At 36.6% G+C, this 9444-nt stretch overlaps 1 long non-coding RNA gene across 1 annotated transcript; it reads right to left on the reverse strand.

The window, feature by feature from the left end:
• Window positions 1-5111: 5111 nt before the first annotated feature.
• Window positions 5112-7887, reverse strand: LOC147034968 (uncharacterized). The gene is made up of 2 exons (XR_015060861.1): window positions 6664-7887; window positions 5112-6566 (listed from the first exon to the last, which is right to left on the reverse strand). It is a non-coding gene; the product is annotated as an uncharacterized LOC147034968 (long non-coding RNA).
• Window positions 7888-9444: the final 1557 nt, after the last annotated feature.

Here is a 9444-nt window from a genome sequence, read left to right on the forward strand (position 1 = left end):
GTTGAAGCTGTATCTGAAATGATGAAATTTACACTCTATACATTCAGTGATAGAATGGGAAAGGGGTCTGTCGAAGGTTTTATTCCTGATATGTCAACGGGAACAAACACAGACCCTGGGTATACTCAAAGGAAAGGAATGTATAATGATGATACAAAAGCAGAAAATAGTTTTACTGTGGCAGTTCCTCTTAAAGGTATATTTGGATTTTGTGATTATGATAAAGTTCTGTATGGTCTTAAAATTAGATTTCAACTACAAAGGAATGATAATGAAAATAGATTGCTTTTTGGTGTTGGTAATGCTTTTGGTGATCAGAATAAATTTGTAATTGAGGAGATGAGTTGGTATATCAGTGAATATACTCCTAATCTTAAAACAGAAGAGATGTTGAATCGAAGACTTAACTCAAAAAAACCACTCAGTGTATCATACCTCAAAAGAAGATGTCAACACGTTAAACTCAATCAAACTACTTACACGTGGAATTTGGGTGTTCTGGAAGGAAAGCCACGATATCTGTGGATGATTTTTAAAAAGCCAGATGGTGATACTGCGACTGATAAGAATAATGCATTGAGTGATAATGCTAAGGTGAAACAACTTCGCGTTTCTCTAGATGGAACATTTTATCCACGAGATAGATTGGAAATTAATTGGGAAAAATGATTTTGCTGAAGCATACAAGTCTTACCAAAAGGTGTGTGAAAGTAATGGAAATAAAGAACCTATTTTGGATATGACAGCATTTAAAAGTTTGTATACAATCTATACGTTTGACCTGAGCGCTCAAAAAGAAACTATAAAGTCTAATCGAGTGGATACTTCCCTATACATTGAAAGAGGAGAGAGTGAAGAAGTTGATACATATTGTTTGCTTTTGGAAGAAACAGAATTGCAGATTAATACAGATAATGGTGTGATGATTAGTCTCACATAATTTTTTTGTTAAATAAATGAGTGGCAAAGTACCAACTGGGGTATATGTTAATCAAATCAATCTTCATAAACTATCATCTTGTGTTCAAAATCAAAAGCCTTGTACGATTAACGTTAATACAATTCAGAGAAAAGGAGCAGTAAGAATTGATGTTTTGCTCACAAGAGAACAGGTTAAAATCTTGAATGACACTGGCTCACTTAAAATTAAAATGACAAAACCAATGTTAAAAAATATTCAATAAGAGAGACGAGTGGAGGATTTCTCCCATTTCTAATTCCTTTATTTGCTGGTTTAAGTGCGGTTGGAGCATTGACGGGTGGTATTTCAACAGCGGTCAAAACTGCCAACGAAAGGAAGGCTCAACTCCAGGCTCAAAAAGAATTGGAAAGACATAACAAAGAGTTGGAGAAACAAATTAGTGGAAGTGGTGTAATTGTAGATTTTGCTGAAAAACTTGAAGGTCTGCCTGATAAAGCGAGATTGTTAGTTGGAGATATGCTTTCTTCTATAGCACAAGCAGGTGTAAAATTAACGAAAAGAGGTAATGGATTATATCTTTCTAATAAATAAATGAGCATTGATGAGTGGTTGAAAGAATTTGGAAAGAATACAACATCAAATTTACAACTTGCCAAATATTGTAAGAAATTAAAAATTCATAATGTGGTTATTTGTATGAGAGATGAATTAACAAATGTGTCGAAACATACAAAGAATATTATTATGAACTTAGAAGATAATGATGGGAACGGTTCTCATTGGGTTTGTATTTTTAATAGTCAAGACAAATATTATTTTGATAGTTTTGGTCTTCCACCACCTGTTGAAGTCATAAAATTCTTACAGAATGGTGTTTATCAAACATTTCAAGTCCAAGAATTAAATTCCAAGTGTTGTGGTCAATTATGTCTATATGTGTTATTTCAACTCAACAAAAATAAAAAATTTTATGATATTATTTTTAATCTAATATAAATGACTTATGTTGGTAAAGATGGTTCTATCTTTGGTGTATCTCAAGAACTGGATATTGATTTATCAAATTATTATACAAAGGCACAGGCTGAACGATATAAATATAATATAAACAAAAATATTAACATGAAAAATGCTTATAAATTAAAAAATTATCCAAGCCCGACTGACGCGAATGACTTGGTGAGATTAAGCGATTTATCACAATATATATACTTAAATAAAACGGCTGTGTATTCTAAAGATACAGAAGTGTTGATATTATCTCCAGGTCATACAGAATTCACAGTTCGAATTAAAATAAATTTTTATAAAGAAGGGCGTATCGTTTGTATGAGAATAGAACAATGGGGGTATGATATGAATGATTTAGGGTATAATTGGTCATTTAAAATTAACCTCGAAGACCTGGAACAATTAAATCAGTCTCGTAAGGAAGAATATTATCCACTTGGTATCGAGAATGAGTTTTGTGGAGCCACGATTAGTAAACAACAAATAAAAGAATTTAATAAGGGTAAATATAATAATGGTTTTGCCCTTGTTTATCTCATGAAAACAGAAAAAACAGGATTATATATAATAAGTAAGGAAATACAAAATGATTTAACTATGGGAAGATGGGGAGGTGTTTCGTGCCATAATATTATTCTAACATATATTTCTAATACATAAATGACAGCAAGAAGGCTTCAAGAAAATTATCATTTCTGTGTTCAAGCATACCTTCAAGAAAAGGGTATTCGGTATTTTAATAAATATGTTCTACAACATAAGAATGAGGTATTTTCAATAAAAGATTGGCATTATGCTGATGTTGATAAACCAACAACTTTAGATTTAATTAGAATGTTAAATAATGAAAAAATTATAAGGTTAAGAAAAGGTAAGGCTCTTTTAGAAATTCAAAAGAAATTTTATTGGTATCCTGTTGTAAAAAATTATTTTGGATACAGGAATAACAAGAAATCCTGATGAATATATGTATAATATTCTATGGGGTGTAAACGATTCAAGTATAGTAAGGGATGAGGAAGGAGTTGAAGAAGAGAGGGAAGAGGAGGAAAAGGAGGAGGAGGAGAGAGAGAAGGAGGAAAGAGAGAAGAGAGAGAGGGAGGAAAGAGAGAGAATGAATAAATATCAAAATATGGAAACCAGTGAGATTCAAAAAGAATAGAGGTATTAAAGAAATTAACTTATCTCACCAGGGAGGAATACAAAGAATTAAAAAGTCTATTTGCAATACTTTCGACAAGACTATCGACATCGAGAAGACATGTATTTTAATTCAAGTTTTTTCTTAAATAAATGGAGGAGAGAGTGAAGGCATTTCTAAGGATTCTTTATGTTTTAAAAATTAAGATTCAAATGTGCATGTTGGAAACTAAAAAGGTTTTTGCACTCTGCAGAAATTTTTCTCATAAATAAATGAGTTATTGTCTCAAATGTAAAAAGAAAACTAATACTAAAAATATTTCATATATTAAAAGTAAAAATAACAGGGTTATACAAAAAGGTATATGTTCGGTGTGTGGTTCAAAAAAAAATCAATTTATCTCCAAACACAAACTCGGAGGAGATATACAAAAGTTTTTATCAGGAAGTAAATTTACAACTACTGGAATACCAGGGGAATTACATCTTCCAGGGTATTCTTTCTGTGGTCCAGGCACAAACTTGGATAAAAGATTAGATGAGGCAGACAATCCTAAATCCTGGAGTAAACCAATCAATAGAGTTGATGAAGTGTGCATGAGACACGATATTGATTATGGGAATACCACAACGTTGGAAGAAAAGCATGAAGCCGATAGAGAAATGTTATATAATTTGTCTCTGATACAAAATCCAACCTTGAGAGAAAAAGTTGATAGGTTCATCGTGAAGAAGATGATTAGTGCTAAATTGAAACTTGGACTTGGAAATTCAAAAACTTATAGGCTCTAATGATGCCATTAAGACTGAAGAGCAATTAGCTGATGAATTACATAAACCAATATTCACAAAGTTTCAGAGAAGGAAAGTTTATTCCAAGGAAGTTGATTATATCTGGTCTGCTGATTTGATTGAACTCAATAATGATAAGGGGTACAAGTATGCTTTAACCGTTATTGATTTGAGGAGTAGATATGCGTGGGTTGTCCCTTTAAAAAACAAAACAGGTAATACTCTTGTGTTAGCTTTTCAACAGATATTTAATAAAAGTAAGAGAAAACCTAAGAAATTGTGGACTGATGAGGGTAGAGAGTTTTATAACAAGACATTTATGAATTTTTTAAAAAATAACAGTATTACATTATACAGTAATGTATTATACATTATACATTAAAGTACCTTTAATGAAGGGAAGGCAGTTGTTGTTGAACGTTTTAATCGTACCTTAAAAGAGAGACTATATAAAAAATTCACACAACTCGGTTCACAACAATGGTTATCTTTTATTCAGGATATTGTGGATAAGTATAATGACACGATTCACACGTCAACGAATATGAAGCCATCAGAAACATTTACAAAATTAAAATATGAAAAAGAGATTAATGTCAGAAAACCTAAGTTCAAAGTTGGTGATATCGTAAGAATATATAGGTGGAAATCTCATTTTGAAAAGGGTTTTACTGAACGATGGACGAAAGAACTTTTTAAAATTGTTGATGTAATAGATACAGTTCCTTGGACTTATAAAATATATGATTTGGAAGGGGAAGAGATTTTAGGTTCATTTTATTCACAGGAATTACAAAAGACAAAACTAAGCAGATAATACACCTTTGTGGACACTCGAGGGCCAAGTCCGAGGTGTATAACAGTATATAATGTGTGTCAAGGGGGACGTTCTTAGATCTGTGAACCCCAAACACAGAATCCTCAACTGAATAGTCAAGGCTTAACTTTTGTTTGTGTGTGTGTGCAATGGGAGCAATAGGTTGGCGCTTCACTCCCTCCTACTATACACCGTTGTGGACACTCGAGGGCCAAGTCCGAGGTGTATAACAGTATATAATGTGTGTCAAGGGGGACGTTCTTAGATCTGTGAACCCCAAACACAGAATCCTCAACTGAATAGTCAAGGCTTAACTTTTGTTTGTTGATGTGTATGTGTGTGTGTCCCAACCCTCACATTCAAAATCTCAACCCCAACCCTCACATTCAAAATCTCAACCCCAACTCAATCCTCGCCCAACACAATGTCTTTTTCAAAATGAGATTTCCACCTATATATATATATTTTTACGTTTTTTTTTTTTTCTTCTTCCAATTCTGTCTTTTAAGGCTTTCAGGTTTGATGACGTAGAAAGAGGGAGTAAGCCTGCACTTTCTTCCCAGAACGAACAATGTATATTTTTTTTTTTTTTTCTCTTCTTCCAATTCTGTCTTTTAAGGCTTTCAGGTTTGATGACGTAGAAAGAGGGAGTAAGCCTGCACTTTCTTCCCAGAACGAACAATGTATATTTTTTGTTTTTTTTCTCTTCTTCCAATTCTGTCTTTTAAGGCTTTCAGGTTTGATGACGTAGAAAGAGGGAGTAAGCCTGCACTTTCTTCCCAGAACTTTCTTGATCTTGCTCCCATCAAGCACCATCCGACAAAGAACTACATCGATAGGTTTAGATCCCAAAGAGTGATAGCAACTCCAAAAGTCTCCAAAATATAAATAAATAAAATAATAATAATAATAAATAAATAAATAAATAAATAAAAGCCCCCAAAAAAGTTTCAAGTGTCCAACATAAACCCAACTTTCCAAGTCTTCAAGGTATAACCACATTCCCGTTGAGTTTCCAAGATATGTATCACATTGTGAGTTATCAATCCAGAACCCACATTTCAAGTATTCAAAGTAAAACCAACTTACAAAGTCTCTTAAGGATAACTCATTTACTGATTTTTTCAAAATTTGTGAGTCTCCAAGGTAGGCCCCATATTTAGAACCATCTTGGCAGAACCCTTTTCCTGAGTCTCCAAGGTAGTTATTTAAACCATCAAGGCAGAACTCATTTACTGATTTTTTCAAAATTTGTGAGTCTCCAAGGTAGGCCCCATATTTAGAACCATCTTGGCAGAACCCTTTTCCTGAGTCTCCAAGGTAGTTATTTAAACCATCAAGGCAGAACTCATTTACTGATTTTTTCAAAATTTGTGAGTCTCCAAGGTAGGCCCCATATTTAGAACCATCTTGGCAGAACCCTTTTCCTGAGTCTCCAAGGTAGTTATTTAAACCATCAAGGCAGAACTCATTTACTGATTTTTTCAAAATTTGTGAGTCTCCAAGGTAGGCCCCATATTTAGAACCATCTTGGCAGAACCCTTTTCCTGAGTCTCCAAGGTAGTTATTTAAACCATCAAGGCAGAACTCATTTACTGATTTTTTCAAAATTTGTGAGTCTCCAAGGTAAAACTTGTATTCTGGCTCATCAAGGTATAACTTGTTCAGTGGGTATTGTCTTGATAACTCACAATGAGTACTATTGCTGTAAAACTCTTTTTCAGGATTTTGCTGGTCTCCAAGGTATAACTCTTTGGTTGGGTCATCAAGGACGAACTCGTTCTGTGGGTCTTGGTCGCTCATAAGGTCTTCAACCAAGCCAACAATTTCGCCCCAAGTTGTAGCAAAAGCAGTATTTTCATTTCGTATTTCAGACACAATTTCCTGTGAGAGAAAATAATAATGTATTAATTAAGTTATTTAATTATTAAATGAGTATGCTTCAATCAAAGTTTGAAAATAGGAAAATAAAAAATCTTACCTCAATAGATAAGAGGTTTGAATCCAGTTCATCAACTTGAAGGTTTAGTTCCATAGAAGACAGAGAGTTCCAAGGAACACCAAAGTCATCCCACTCAAGGTCTTCAACCAAGCCAACAATTTCCCCCAAGTTGTAGCAAAAGCAGTATTTTCAGATACAATTTCCTGTGAGAGAAAATAATAATGTATTAATTAAGTTATTTAATTATTAAATGAGTATGCTTCAATCAAAGTTTGAAAATAGGAAAATAAAAAATCTTACCTCAATAGATAAGAGGTTTGAATCCAGTTCATCAACTTGAAGGTTTAGTTCCATAGAAGACAGAGAGTTTGAGACAAGCACACAGAACACCATTGCCAGCAAGAACAAATGTTTAAAATGGAGCCTGGGTTTGAAGCTTTTATAGAGAAAGACTGGTGGGTGTGGTTTCCTTTGGAAATTCCCTGGGCAAGCCTAGGCAAGCCTTCATTGGGAAATTTTTCAAAACCATAACATCCTGTAATTTTCTAGTGATTTCTTTGTGAGTCAGAGATGAACTGGAAATGATGTAAGAGTGGGCGGGGCTTAGCAAAAGTAGGCGGAGCTTAGGAAAAGTGGGCGTGGCTTAGAAAAAAGACCTTATGAAAAGTGGGCGGAGCTTAGCAAAAGTGGGCGGAGCTTAGGAAAAGTGGGCGTGGCTTAGAAAAAATACCTTATGAAAAGTGGGCGGAGCTTAGCAAAAGTGGGCGGGGCTTAGCAAAAGTGGGCGGGGCTTAAAGAAAAGTGGGCGGGGCTTATTGAATACCTTGTGGAAAGTGGGCGGGGCTTAACAAAAGTGGGCGGGGCTTAAAGAAAAGTGGGCGGGGCTTAACAAAAAATAACCTGTGGCTCAGGAGGTGGTCAAACAAGAGCATTAAGAGAAGTTTATCATTTCGTAATGGCACAAATGGGGTATCTTAAAAAATATAAAGATTCAAATGTTTTGTTTGTCAATATTTTAGATGGGGATTATTGTGCAAAGAAAATTAAACTATTGAAGGAATTTGAGAATGAACAAATCTTTATAGGTTCAATGAGTGAGCTGTTCAACCCCCAGGTGTTCAATTCAATGAGGTTCAACCTCCAAGTTAAAAGGGGAGACAAATAAATATACCTTGGGATAAAAAGGGGATTTATTTTTAGGGAAAAAAAATATAAATCGCTGAAAATCCCCCATTCATTTACATGGGGAAAAGTGAGCCAGAATCAGTATTCTTACCCTACTGACGTATGCCAGCGTGCTCTCAATGTTATCAAAACTTACCCATAACGTATTCAACGTGTGCCAGCGTTTTAGAAAAAAAATTCAAAAATCGGCATACGTTGGCTAAAACGTCAAGGTGTGACCGGGCCTTAACATTTTCCACCTACCCCAGGAGTTAGGAATCAAGAGTTTTGCAAATATTTGAGTTGTGTTTAAGTGGTGGTGAATGTTAAGGAGAATAGGTAAGTCAGCAACAGCTCGCGTCCCACATCCCTCCCAATTTATTTCATAGGCGAATTAGGAGTGAGTCTGGAAGTGGTAAGGACAGAATGGTAATGCCTGCATTGAACCTTGCAGGAGCTACTGTTCTGGGGAGGGAGGCTGCATTACGGTTGTGGGGGTAGATTAAGGAATTTCACGAGAAATATAGGATTGTATCGAGTTGCTTGCTCCGTGGATGTGTAGGAGATATCTCAATGTAAATTAAGGAAGGACACTGTGAGCTTCAGTGTTACTTGTCACCACATGGGGCGGGGGGGGGCAGGTGGTCAGGTCAGGTATGGGAGCATGCGCGAGAGCAGCACGTCGCTGCGTCCACTTTCCGCCGGTACTCCAGGGGCCTCCGTCTGGCCATCCCCCAGGCATATGTCTGGCCAATCCCCATCTCCTTGAGATGCCGATCAACCTGCTGCAACCATGAGACACGTGGTCGGCCCATTGGCCTCCTCCAATCACGAGACTCCCTCGCTGAGAGAATCTGGTGAGCAGGATCAGCGTCAGGAAAACGATCCACATGTCCATACAGCCGCAGCTGACGCAAACAGTCTACACAGGTAACAAATCTCATTTGAGTCTCTCTCAGCAACCACTCATTGGACACAAAGTCCGACCAGCGATAGCCAAGGATTCTCGGAAGAGATCTGGTACAAAAGGAAGGAAGTCTCTGTCTCAGATCCTTGGTCAGATTCCAAATCGCGCATTGATAGAGCAAGACTGGAAGCACCAAGGACCTGAAGACTCGGACTTTCGTCCTCCCGCATAGGTACTGGCAGCGCCACACCCCATTATCCAGAGAATCCATGACTCCCCAGGCACAGTCCAGATGACTATTGACCTCTGATTCACAGCCGGCAGAGACATGAATATCACTGCCAAGGTAAGTGAATCTTTCCACGACCTCAACCTCCTCACCCCAAACAGGCACAGATAGGACAGCGGCATCCAATATGTCATTGAAAGCCTGGATCTTAGATTTGACCCAGGAAACCCATAATCCCAGCGACTCCAACTCCTCATTCAACAACTCGAGGGCCCCTAAAAGGATAACTGAAGTCTCCGCAAAGATGATTGCATCATCTGCGAAATCAAGGTCAGAGATATTGACATTCCCAAACGATTCAAGGCAGTTTGATCTCTCCGACATCCTCCCGAGAATCCAGTCCAAACAAGTGCTGAAAAGTGTGGGAGCCAGTACACACCCCTGACAAACTACAGAAAGAACTGGAAATAAGTCAGATATGGAACCACCACATCTCACAGCACTCTCAGCACCAGAGTAG

Source organism: Eptatretus burgeri, chromosome 1 (genome assembly GCF_056783735.1).
Source record: "Eptatretus burgeri isolate ZD-2024b chromosome 1, Ebu_testis_v1, whole genome shotgun sequence".
In the NCBI taxonomy this organism is placed as follows: domain Eukaryota; kingdom Metazoa; phylum Chordata; class Myxini; order Myxiniformes; family Myxinidae; genus Eptatretus; species Eptatretus burgeri.